The 13,922-nt window shown below is 43.9% G+C and overlaps 1 protein-coding gene across 1 annotated transcript in view; it reads right to left on the bottom strand.

Moving 5' to 3' along the window:
* Nucleotides 1–13,037, bottom strand: part of LOC109938336 (scavenger receptor cysteine-rich type 1 protein M130-like) — a 30,655-nt gene extending 17,618 nt beyond the window's left edge. Inside the window, exon 1 of the mRNA XM_048620563.1 lies at nt 12,929–13,037. The gene's annotated coding sequence lies outside the window, so the exon portion shown is untranslated. The remainder of the gene's footprint in view (nt 1–12,928) is intronic.
* Between the last annotated feature and the right edge of the window lie 885 nt (nt 13,038–13,922).

Genomic DNA, 13,922 nt, shown 5'->3' with positions numbered 1-13,922 from the left:
CAGACGACATGTCCATCCTGGGCCTCCTGCAGTGCCACAACGATGCCACCCGAAGGTTGCAGGAACAGCAACTCATATTCCGCTTGGGAACCCTGCAGCCCAATGGTATCAATGTGGATTTCACAAGCTTCAAAATCTCCCCTCCCCCTACCGCATCCCAAAACCAGCCCAGCTCATCCCCGCCTCCCTAACCTGTCCTTCCTCCCACCTATCCCCTCCTCCCACCTCAAGCCCCACCCCCATTTCCTACCTACTAACCTCATCCCGCCCCCTTGACCTGTCCGTCCTCCCTGAACTGACCTATCTCCTCCCTACCTCCCCACCTACACTCACCTTTACTGGCTCCATCCCCGCCTCTGACCGGTCTGTCTCCTCTCCACCTATCTTCTCCTCTATCCATCTTCTATCCACCTCCCCCTCTCTCCCTATTTATTTCAGATCCCCTTTCCCCTCTCCCATTTCTGAAGAAGGGTCTAGGCCTGAAACATCAGCCTTCCTGCTCCTCTGATGCTTCTTGGCCTGCTGTGTTCATCCAGCTCTACACCTTGTTATCCATGACTTTGAAGGTGTTCAATTGTATTCTAATCATTTCAATATAAAGACAGGAATTGCCTCTATTCATAGACTTACAGAATTATACAGTACAAAAGAGAGTCTTCAGCCTATTGAGTTTTTACCACCAAAAATATACTACAATGTACAGTAGACCCACTTTCTTGGACTAAACCCCATAGTCTTGCATGTTATACCACTTGACCAAGTAATTTTTAAATGTTGTGACATTTCCTGCCTCAACTACGTTTGCCGGCAGTGCATTCCAGATCCCCACCACACTCTCAATCCTCAAGTCCCACTCTAAACCTCCTGCCTTTCACTTTAAAGTGATGTACCCCCACCCCCATCCCTGTTATTGACCCTTCAACTAAGCGGAACAGCTGCTTCCTATTCGCACTGTCCATGCCCCTCATAACCTTACACACCTCTATCAGGTTTCCACCACCACCCCCAACCTTCTCTGCTCCAAACAAACAACCCAAGCTTATCCAGCCTCTCTTCTTCCATCCAAGGCAACATCCTGGTGAATCTCCTCTGCACCCTCTCCAGTGCTATCACATCCTTCCTATAGTGCAGAGACAGTAACGACACACAGTGCTCCAGCTGTGTCCTGATCAAAGTGCTGCCCATCTCCAACATCACCTCCCCACTCTTATAAACCATGCCTCGACTGAAAAAGGCACATGTCCTGTACACCTTCTTAACCGCCCTGTTAACCTGTCCAGCCACCTTCAGGGACCAGTGGAAAAACATTCCAAGATCCCTCTGTTACTCTGAGCTTCCTTGTGTCCTGCCATTCATTGAGTACTCCATTGTCTTCTTCCTTCTTCTAAAGTGCATCACCTCAGACTTACCAGGGTAAACCAAAAATATACTCTAACATTCTGTCAAATCTTTGTTGTATCTGGACAATGAAATATAAAGGCTTTATTGAGACTATAATGGAAAAATGCTGATAACATATGTCTTCAGTTCCCAATATAATCATAGAATCACACTTATTATGTCTGTACCACCAAAAATACGTTAAGAATGTCATTAGTATGGTATTGTGTGCAGTCCTGGAATGTACATTCTCGGAGGGATGTGATAGCACTGGGAGACGGTGAGAGGGAGATTTACCAGGAGGTTGCTTTGAGGCTGGAGAGTTTCAGTGATGGAGAGAGATTGGACAGACTGGGGATGTATTCCTTAGAGCAGGGAAGATTGAGAGGGTGCACATAATTGAGATGTATAAAATGAAGAGGGGCATAGGTAGGGTAGACAGGAAGAAACTTTACCCCCTTGTTGGAGGAATCAATGACCAGGCAGATCATAGATTGAAGGCAAGGATTGATTGAAGTCATAGATTGATGACCATTACTGTCAAGGATAACGTTGACAGGGAATAATGAAACTGAATTGATTTTGTCACGTTTCTGCTAGCCTCATCATGGAACTACTGCCCAGATTCCGATATTAAGTTCTCGCTGGCAACATGTTTGGCAATACACAATAAGTAAAATAGCTTCATTTGCAGGAACAGCAAAGAGTTCGAGAATAGATTGACCTGATCTAATGATTAAAATAGAAAGCAACACAGAATTACGGGAACTTGAATTCTGTTATTTGCATCTACAGGAACAGTCTGTTGAAATATTACAAAGCAGCTGGTTTCCTGATGGTTTTGAAAATTAGGTGATGAGTCTTAAACTTTTGGATATGTGACATAACTTTGTGGCAACAAGATATTCAAATGACATCTTAATGTATTACACAATATTGTATTTGCATTACATTTTGCAGTATAATTTTGTTCAGTCTTTTTATATCCCTGATTCATTTGTTACAAATTTCACTTTGGTTCCCTTACTTTGCATTGTCACTTTGAGATGCAAACAGACAGTTAACCTTAAGAAATTATCAAAAATACACTCACTGCAAAGCATCGAACCAATTTATTTGAAATGGATATTGATAGGCTAAGTGAATGGGCAAAACTGCGGCAGATGGAGTTCAGTGCAAGTGTGAGGTGATCTATTATGGACCGAGAAAGGATCAAGGTACTTTCTAGATGATATGAAGTTAAATACAGTGAATATCCGAAGAGTTTTGGGGGTTCAGGTTCACTCGGGTTTGGAACTCTCTTCTACAAACAGCAATGGATGCTGGATTTTAAATCTGAGAGAGATCAACTTGTGTTGAGCAAAGGTATTAAGGGATAGGGGCCAAAGGCAGGTATACGGAGTCAGGCCACAGATCAGCCATTGAATGGTGGAACAGGCTCACGGGACTGAATGGCCTATTCCTGTCTCTATGCTCCAATCCTCCTGTGAATTGTTGTATTTTTTACACAAAGTCCTTCATCAGAGTTCTGCTTACACCACTGGAACAGAACTGTCATGCTGAAGACCAGTGTCCAATTGTATCCTTATAATTCTGTTCTGTTTGATCACTCTGATTTTACTGTCAGCGCCTATCATTAATCAGAGGTCAGATTTGCGAACTCACTACTTAAGTTGCTTAACATATTGCTTTTCCCTGTATAATGTTCTTTTTCAAGCAATATTGTTGAACAGAAATATTTAATATGTGAGAACAAGCATGGGTGGTTTGAACTTCAGTCTTATTTTAGCAGTTTGCAGGTTAATGCATGTTTTTCCTCTTCAACTGTTCTGGAATTCACATTATTGGAGGGATATGATGGCACTAGGAGAGGGGGCAGACGGAGATTTACCAGGATGTTACCTTGGAGCCGGAGAGTTTCCGTGATGGTTAGTTTTCCTTAGAGCAGAGGGGATTGAGAGAAGTGAGACAACACATGAAAACTGCTAACAATATTTCAAATGTGGTCTGACCACAGCCTTATACAGCCTAAGCAGTACATCCCTGTTCTTGTATTCTAGCCCTCTTGAAATGAATACTATCATTGCTAACTGCCAACTGAACCTGCCTGTTAACATTAAGAGAATCCTGAACTCAGATTCCCAAGTCCCTTTGTGCTTCAGATTTCCAATGCTTTTCCCATTAGAAAACAATCTATGCCCCTCCTATTCTTCCCACTAAAGTGTATGGCCTAACACATTCCCACATTGTATTCAGTCTGCCAGTATTTTGCCAACTCTTCAAACCCGTACTGTCAAGTAAGATAAAATAAGGTTTGATTCAGCCAGGATGTCATTATCAACAAAAAGGGGGACATCATTTTAAAGTGAAAGGCAGGAGGTTTAGAGGGGGAGTTGAGGACTATTTCACACAGGGTGTGACAGAGGTCTGGAATAAACTGCCTGAGAGGGTAGTTGGAGTGGGAAACCTCACAACATTTAAAAAGTACTTGGTCAGGCATTCAAGGGTATGGGCCCAGAATGGGAAAGTAGGGCTAGTGTAGATGGAGAGTCCTGTTTCTTTGTCGGGAGGGCTGAAGGGCCGCTTCTGCACTGTATGATTCTATGATCCTAAAGATGACAATAAAGTTCTGCGATGAATGAAGAAATAAATTAATTAATATAATGAGCCAAGGCATTTTTGGCTAATTTATTAATTATTAGAAATTGATTTTAAAGAAGTCACAATATGTGACTTAAGAACACAAGACCCTGGAGCAGAAGGAGGCTATTCGGTCCATCGAGTCTGCTCTACCATTCTGGTTGATCTGATCATCCTCAACTTCACTTTCCTGCTTTTTTTTATCCATCATAATCCTTGATTCCCCTTCCTGATGAAAAATTTCCCAATCTTAGCCTTGAATAAGACCCAGCCTCAACAACCCTGTATGTTAAAGACTTCCACAGATTCGCTTCCCCTCAGGGAGAAGAAATTCCTCCTCAGCTCTGTTTTCAATGGGTGTCCAGCCCTTATTCTGATATGCCCCTCTTGTGCTAGACTGTGTCACACAAGGGGAAACAACCTTTCTCCACATCCCCCCATCACATCCCTCAAGGAATCTTTAATAAGGATACTTCTCATTCTTCTAAACTCCAAGGAGGACAGACCCAACTTATCCTACAATAGGAAACTCCTAGAGGATGATGTTGTCAGCGGTTTGTGCCTTTACCAGTATAGGATGCCTTTCCGGAACTGCATTTGAAATCAAATTCCCGAATAGAAAGGACAGATTGTCAGAGCTATGCACAGACTGATGGTGTGAAGAGGTCAGAGGGAATGACAATGCAAGAATGTGCATCAACTCAATACTGCAAGCACAGAAATATTAACACTTCATCCAGAATACCTCCAAGTGTCTTGTTGAGGCTGTCCATTGAAAAGCTTGCACAACAGGGATGAAAGACATTCTGAGATATTCTCCTCTCCTATTTCCTATGGCAGAATGTACTTTCCATCTTTCTCTTTCTGTGTCTTTGCCTGTCCATCTGTGTTTCTGTCTCTCTTCCACCCTTTGTCTGGCTCTCGCTCTCCCTGTCTAGCTTTGTCTCTCTGTTTCTGTTTCTCAGTCTGTCTCTCTCTTTTTCTCTCTGCCTCTGTCTATATGTTTTTCTATCTGACTCTCATTTTCTCTGTCTCTTTTTGTCTGTCTCTCTCTTGTCTCTGTCTGTCAGTCTGTCTCTCTGTGTGTGTCTCTCCCTTTGTCTGTATCTCTCTCTCTCTGTTTCTCTGAGTGAAGAACAGCACAAAGTCAATAAAATACAAGCACGCTTCACAATTTAGAATTTATGGAAAACCTTAGCAAGGAGTACTCTCTTTCTCTCTAACGATCTAACTTCTAAAATGTTTTCTATCTTTCTGTTTCTCTCCCCGTTCACCATGCATTCAAGACTCACACAGCATCTAAACAAAAAGGAAATGAGACTTAAGTGGAAACAGAGAGTCAGCAAGTTATTTCCCATGTAATCCAGCCCAATCTGAACTCTGCAGTTAGGAGTTACAAGATGCCTTCCAATGACTGTTATATTTCATCAGACTATGTTAAGGCACAAAGAACAATACTAAAGCAGTAATTCTGATTTAAAGGAACACTAGTAAGCCATTCAGGCCCTTGGGCCTGCTCCCCCATATAATGAGATCACAGCTGATCTGTGGCCTAACTCCAGACACCTGCTTCTGAAGAAGAGTCACTGGACCCAAAGTGTTGACTCTGTTTTCTCTCTCCATGGCTACTGTCAGACCTACTGGGTTTCTCCAGCACTTTGTGTTTATAACCTGCAATGTTAACTCTGTTTCTATATCTCTCCACAAAACAGAATATCCTTCCTTTGGTGCAGAGCCTGAAATTGCTCACAGTATTCCAAATGCAGTCTGACCGAAGCCTTATACAGCCTCAGCAGGACATCTCTGTTCTTGTATTCTAACCCCATCGAAATGAATGCTAACATTGCATTAACTGTCACATTAACCTTTAAGAGAATCCTGATTTCAGACTCCCAGGTCCTTTTGTGCTTCACATTCCTGAAGCCTTTCCCCATGTTGGAAAATGTTGACCCACCTATTCTCCCTGCCAAAGTCTGCAATGTCACACGGTCCCACATTGGACTCTGTCATTATATTCATTCCAATCTGTGTTAGGCTCAGACGGTTTACTCAGGGCCAGGGAAACCTACAGAGCCGAGCCCACGGGCAGTATGGGGAGCTCTCTCAGAGGGCACTTCTCCTTGAGCAGACCCTGAAGGCAGCTGTTCTCTGTATACAATTCTGCTTGCCCTGCTGTAGGAAGGATGTTATTAAATTGGAGAGGGGACAGAAAAGATTTACCAGGATGGTGCCAGGACTGGAGTGCTTGACTTATAAGGAGAGGCTAGATAGGGCTGGACTTTTTTTCCCTGGAGCGTAGGAGGTTAAGATGTGACCTTGTGAAGGTTTATAAAATTACGAACGGCATAGACAAGGTGAATAGCCAAGGTCTTTTCTCCAGTGGAGGGGAGTTCAAAACCAGAGGGCACAAGTTTAAGGTGAGAGGGGAAAGATTTAAAAGGAACCTGAGAGGCAACTTTTTCACAAAGAGGGTGGTACATGCAGGAATGAGCTGCCAGAAGTGGTGGTGGACTGGTACAATTACAACATTTAAAAGACGTTTGGTCAGGCACACAAATAGGAAAGGTTTAGAGGGATAGGGGACAAATGCAGACAACTGGGACTAGTTCAGTTTGGGAAACATGGATGAGTTGGGCTGAAGGATCTGTCACCATGCTGTATGACTCTATGACAGATGAAAGATGGACCAGAAAGAGAGTAAGAAGATCCAGGGAAGAGTTCCCCAACACCACAGTGAGAGAGAGATGCCGCCCCAAAACTTTAACAAGACAAGCACCTATTCCATCAACAGCCTATTTGTCCCCTGGTATCAGTGAGCCATCCTTGATTGTCACCATTCCTTTAGCCTTCATTCATTCACTGGATGAGGGCATCGCTGACCAGGCAGCATTTATTGCCCATCCCTAATTGCCCAGAGGGCAGTTTAGAATCAACCACATTGCTGTGGGTCTAGACACACATGTAGGTCAGACCAGGTAAGGATGGCAGTTTCCTTCCCTAAAGGACATTAGTGAACCAGATGGGTTTTTCTGACAATCGACAATGGGTTCATGGTCATCATTAGGTTCTTAATTCCAGGTATTTTATTGAATTCAATTTCCACTGTCTGCCATGGCAGGATTTGAACCCGGGTCCCCAGAAGATTTGGGTCTCTGGATTAACAGTCCAGCGATAATACCACCAGGCCATTGCCTCCCCCTAATTCTAAGGTTTTGGAGTAGATTTGTAGCTCGGGTTGTGGGTGTTGAGGTTGGTTGGCTCGCCGAGCTGGTTTGTTGTTCTGCAGACATTTCGTTACCGTGCTTGGTAACATCCTCAGTGCAGCCATGAAGTAGGCTATTAATAAACACATTGAACTCGACCCCATATACATTCCACTACGGAGGAAACCCGGAAGTGAGGCAGTCCATCGCAACGGATCCCAGAGTTTAAAAGCCAGGCGGGAAAACACACCGACCCTTCATCAGAGGCTGCACTGAGGATGTTACTAAGCACAGTAATGAAACATCTGCAGAACGACAAACAAGCTCGGCAAATCACCCAACCTCAACTCCCCCTAATTGTATACTTTATTTAGCTAACTAATGCACCATTATCTAAATTGCTTCTCCTTTGCAAACTCAATAAACAAATTGCTTAAAACTCATCGATTTACCTAAAGGCAAAGTCATTGTTGTCCTACTTTCTCACTGGAGAGGGAGACAGACAATTGGGTGATGGTCTAAGCTGCGGGTAATCATGCCTCAGGTGAGGGATAGATTGAGAAGGAGAGTTTGTCATGGTAACATCAGCTGGTGCAGGTATTGAACCACGTGTTAGACATCAGTCATCAATCATTTTGGTCAGAAGAAACACAGAGAGACAATCAGGCTCAATGGTCCATCTTTGAGGGGAGTACAGGAGCTGAGGGACATTGAGGTTCGGGTACATGCTTCTCTGAAGGTGACCAGGGAAGTTGAAACAGTTGTTAAGAAGGTCTATAGGAACCTTGAGTTTATAAATAGAGATTTTGAGTATAAAAGCAAGAAAGTGATGCTCCTTGTCTACAAATCATTGATCAGACCACATTTGGAGTCATGTGTTCAGTTCTGGGCACATTATTTTAGGAAGGATGTTAAAGCGCTGGGGAGAGTTCAAAGGAGATTTACTAGAATGATGCCAGAAATTAGGGATTTTAGATACTAGGCAAGATTAGAGAAATTAGGCTTGTACTCCTTGGAGCAGAGAAGATTTAGAGGTGACCTTATTGAGACGTTCAAAGTTATGAACAGTTTTGACAGGTTAAAGAAGGATACTCTGTTTCCACTAGTTGGTATGTCAGTAACTAGCACAACTTCAAGACTGTCAGCAAGAGAGCTAGGTGCAAGATTAGGAGAAACTACTCAGAGAGTGTTAGGATTTGGAATGTGCTGCCTGGGAGCGTGGTGGAGGTGGATTCCACATGGAATTTCAAAAGGGAGCTGGATGAATATTTGAAAGTGATGATGTTGGAGGGCTATGGAGATATGGCCGGAGAATTGGGGTGGCTGGGTACCTCTTTCAGGAGCCGGTACTGATACGATGGGTCAAATGGCTTCTTCCTTATACAGTAAAATTCTATGATTCTGTAACCATCCAGCCGACTGCCAAACAGCAATCACTGAAGCCAACACATGCATTATATCACAAATTAGCCTGAGTCCACTGGGGGCTCAGTGGGGGGTCTGGGTCCATTGGGGGCTCAATGGACTCAGAAAAACATAGGGAGAGAGCAGCCCTAAGGTCCAGTAAGACCATGGTGAAATTAGCTTGAGCCCAATGGAGATCAAGATGTGTTTGGAGGAGAATTAGTTTGTCGGAGCTTTGTGGCAGTGTGGAACCTGGGGGTCTCGGTCCAACTAGACATGGGTTCCAAAAATAACTGGTTCTGTTAGAAGTGGGTTTCAGGTGGAGGGAAGAGAGACACCGAGATCACAGCATCTCAGTGGTGCAGAAGGAGGTATTTCCAAACTCATTCTGCCATCAAATCTCTGAGTATTTGTTGTTACGGGCACTTTGGTTCTTAGAACTTCATTCCAGACCTTAACACCTGTTACATTTTCTATTTCAAGTCCAAGTCATCTTTTCAGCCAAACAGCGTCCTGTGGTTCTCAATCTTCTTGTGATCAGGTACAACTTCTGCCTTTCTGTTGTTCCCTGATGCCCGATGACACTGTGAACTCCTATCGGAGCTCAACAATCCCCAACTATCCAATGGGTCAGCCGGGTAAGGTTTCTCATCACCATATCAATACCAGAAAGCCACTCCCCCATTCACTTCAACCGAGTGAAGGAGAAAAATGAGAAGTGTGGGGTTACAGAGATAGACTTCTACAACTTTACTTCACTTTATTATTGACCTTGATCTGAACTATGCAATTTCTCACTAAACTATCTCCTCCAAGACCCAATGTTTATGCTTTGAGAATGCCAGAAATAAAAACCTTGAGCATACTGCCTTTTTTAATACAAGAAGTAAGTTAATATTTGCAGTAAAACAAAAGAGAGAACTGCAGATGCCAAAGATCTGAAACAAAAACACAAAGTTCTGGGGAAACTCAGCAGGTCCAGCAGCGTCTGTGGTGGTGGTACTGGAGGGGGATGGGTGGGGGAGGGGGGGGGGGGGGGAGTTGGATAGTGGGAGGGAGTGGGGTAGTGGGAGGAAGGGGGAAAGAGAGAGAGAGAGACAACATTAGCGTTACAGGTTATGAACACAGAAATTGCTGGAGAAACTTAACAGATCAATATATCCTCTGATTGTTTGTCAAAATATTTTGTGACTGGACCCAAACATTGATTCTGTGGTCTAGGCCCGAAACGTCAGCCTTCCTGCTCCTCTGATGCTGCTTGGCCTGCTGTGTTCACCCGGCTCTACACCTAGTTATCATTGATTCTGTTTTCTCTTTCCACAGATGCTGCCAGACCTGTTGAGTTTCTCCAACAGTTTCTGTGTTTATAAGCTGTAACATTAACTCTGTTTCTGTCTCTATTCACAAATGCAGCCAGACCAGCTGAGTTTCTCCAATATTTTCTCATATTCGTATTGACTGCATCAAATCTGAGCCAAGGGTCTACTACCTTAGGTTTCTGGAGAGTCAGTCCGATAAAGAATGACGAAAAGGTCAACAAGTTGGGCGTGAAGTTGGAGTGTGAGAGAATGCTGGTTGCTAATACAACAACAGAATCTATAAGATTATCTGTGTTTTTAAATGAAGGCAGTCTAAATAAAGTGAACATTGGCTCAGAATCATTCAGCAGATTTAAGAATGGCAAACAAGGAAATAATTTTGCATTTCAAGATGATGAATGTCTCAAATTTAGCAGAGACTGTCCAAAAGACTTTGAGGTGTTATTGCTGTGCAGCTGGTTTACACCGAAAGTGGCCGAGGTCAAAATATTATGTTTTCAAGAAGGATGTAGCTGTAGCTGCTGCGGCTAAAAGAAATGGGGAGAGGGCAGGATTTGGGTATTGATCTTGAAGGTCTGCCACAATCCCATTGAAAGCTGGAACAGGCTCGAGCAGCCAAATGGCCTACTTCTGCCCCTCAGAATTTGCACAAAGCTGAGAGGGAGGGGAGCTGTGAACGAGGATGCGAATATGCTTCAGTGTGACTTGCACAAGCTGAGAGAATGGGCCAATGCAGGGCAGATGCAGTTTAATGTGGATCAATGTGACGTATTCCACTTGGGGAGCAAAAACATTATTATCCGAATAGCTGTAAACTGAGAGAGGCAAATGTTTAATGAGACTTAGGTGTCCCTCCTATACCAGTCACTGAAAGTAAGCATTACAGGAGCAGCAGGCAGTGAGGAAGGCAAATTGGATGTTGGTCTTCACAGTAAGAGGATTGAGTCCAGGAGCAGGGATGTCTCGTTGCGCTTATACAGGGTGAGCCCACACCCTGGAGTATTGTGTGCAGTTTGGATCTCCTTATCTGAGCAAGGATGTCCTGACTACAGAGGGAGTGCAGTGAAGGTTTACCAGACTGGTTCTTGGGATGGCAGGACTGACAGATGAAGAGGGACTGGATCGGTTAGGATTATATTCGCTGGCATTTCAAAGAGCGAGGGGGAAGCAGATAGAAACCTACAAAATTCTAACAGGACTAGACATGATAAACACTGGAAGAATGTTCCCATGAGTGGGAATTGGAGTCCAGAACCAGTGGGGTCACAGTCTAAAGGAGATGCAGTAGGACAGAGACGAGAAGTGTCCTTACCCAGAGAGTGAGAAGTCGGTAAACATTTCTGCCACAAAAAGCGGTTAGGGGCAGAACGTTGAATGTTGTTCAAGAAGGAATTGGATATAGTTCTTGTAGGTAAATGGGCCAAAGTATATGAAGGGAGGATGAGATGAGGGTATTGAGCTTGATGATTGTATTCTTTTATTCATTCATGGGATGAGAGTGTCACTGATCAGGCAGCAGTTATTGCCCATCCCTAATTGCACAGAGGATAGTTCAGAGTCAACCACATTGCTGTGGGTCTGGAGTCACATGTAAGCCAGACCAGGAAAGGATGGCAGTTTCCTTCCCTAAAGAACATTAGTGAGCCAGGTGGTTTTTTACGACAATCGACAATGGATTCACAGTCATTATTAGAGTCTTAGTTCCAGATGCTTCACTGAATTCAAATTCCACCATCTGCCTTGGTGGGATTTGAACCTGGGTCTGCAGAATATTATCTGGGTCCCTGGGTTAACAGTCCAGCAATAATACCACTAGGCCATAGCCTCCCCCACAGGAACAGGCAGAGCAGGCTTGAAGGGCCGAATGATCTACTCCTGCTCATAGTTTCTATGTTTCTATGAGAATACTCATTTTCTAATTCTTCCTGTTGCCACAGCATTTATATGGCCATTTCCTGATCAATGGTTTCCCACAGGATGTCAACATCTGAGCGAATTCAGAGGATAATGAGTGGAACAGGGGTTGGGGGCGTGGTTGAATTGTCCCTTGTGAAAGCCTGCCATTGATTGCCAATGTGTGATGATTTATCAGCCCAATCACCAATACTGTCTGGGTCTCCTTACATTCAGGCAAAGATTCATCATCTGAGGATTCATGATTGATGCTGATCAGGGTCTCTCACAACAACCTCCAAAGTCTTCCTATGTGCCCCTTAGGGCTCCAAGCGTTGTCCATTGTCACTTTGTCTGGATTTTGCTGCATTTCACAAACTTATTGGCGAAGGAATTAGCAGAGATATTCCATTTCCAAATTTGCCATGAAACCTTGTGGGGGTCTTAATGAAAGTTAGGGACATCTTCCAACTGGATGGGTGCATGACTCCATCTCTGGCCTGACTGTCTGTCGTTCATGCCGCTGGGTCATATCTTGCCCCAGTTTTGCCTTCTGGGCTATTATATGTCTTGCTGCTATCATAGTCTGTTTGGGATCTGAGGAAGCTAAGGAAGTGGAGGTGATGGCCTAGTGTTATTATCGCTGGGCTGTTAATCCAGAGACTCAGGTAACGTTCTGTAATGACCCAGGAAACCTGGGTACAAATCCTGTTTCAGCAGATGGTGCAATTTGGATGCAATAAAAATCTGGAATTAAGAATCTAATGATGACCACAAATCCATTGTCGATTGTTGGAAAAACACATCTGGTTTGCTCTTACCTTTTAAGGAAGGAAATTGCCATCCTTACCTGACTCCAGACCTACAGCAATGTGGTTGACTCCTAACTGCCCTCTGGGCAATAAATGCTGGTCTAGCAGAGCAGACCCAATGGGCGGAATGATCGAATTCTACTCCTGGTGTAACAGAGTTGAAGTTATTCACCTTAATCATTTGCAACAGCCCAAAGTAATGTTTAGGTACGGCCCTAGCCAGTGAAGGATGATAAATCCGATCCTCATTTATGTGGTGCGGTGGTATCCTCCTTACCTCTGAGCTGGGAGGTCCAGGTTCAAGTCCAAACTGTGTCCAGACGTGTGGCATAGCATCACTGAACAGGTTGATTGGAAAATGTCTCTGGGAGTGTTAGACGCTGCATGTGTTATGAACATGATTGCCATCTTTTCCCCATTTTGAGTTGAGTTCTGTCTGCCATGTTTAGACCAAGGATGCATCATTAAGACATTAAGACTTGCCTGGGCTTCACAGAAGCAATACTAAACGTGAATGATCCAGCAATTCATGCTATTGCTGTTGACAATTTTACGCTTTAGGTGAAGCGAGGTAGTTAACTGATGAGAAGAGAGATAGTAGGAACTGCAGATGCTGGAGAATCTGAGATAACAAGGTATAGAGCTGGACGAACACAGCAGTACAAGCAGCATCAGAGGAGCAGGAAAGCTGATGTTTCGGGCCTAGATGATTTTTCTGAAGGCGGGTCTAGGCCCAAAACGTCAGCTTTCCTGCTCCTCTGATGCTGCTTGGCCTGCTGTGTTCATCCAGCTCTACACCTTGTTATCTGAGTTAACTGATGAGCCCACTTAGATTTTCCCTGCTTTTCCCTTGACAGGACATACCTCTGCAATTTTCTACATAACCAGGTAGGCACCAGTGCTGTAATTGCGCTGACATCACGTCAGTTAGAGCCCACCTTGTCCTGGAGTCCAAATATTCTGTACCATCATTCAGGAACCATTCCTCTGCTCTATTCAATAGCTTCAGCCAGTTTTCGATAGAAGAATTAAATCAGCTGAGGAGAGCATTTCAGCGTTCAAATCAAGGCAGCATATTTTTAAGGTGACAGTAGAAGACTTAAAAGGGACCGGAGGGGCAGCTTTTTCACACAGATAGTGGTTCATATGTGGAATGAACTGCCAGAGGAAGTGGTAGATGCAGGCAAAGTTAAAACATTTAAAAGACATTTGGACAGGCACATGAATAGGAAAGGTTTAGAGGAATATTGCCCAAATACAGGCAAATGGGT

Source organism: Rhincodon typus, chromosome 47 (genome assembly GCF_021869965.1).
Source record: "Rhincodon typus isolate 14 chromosome 47, sRhiTyp1.1, whole genome shotgun sequence".
NCBI lineage: Eukaryota > Metazoa > Chordata > Chondrichthyes > Orectolobiformes > Rhincodontidae > Rhincodon > Rhincodon typus.
This window is presented reverse-complemented; position numbering and strand designations above follow the sequence as displayed.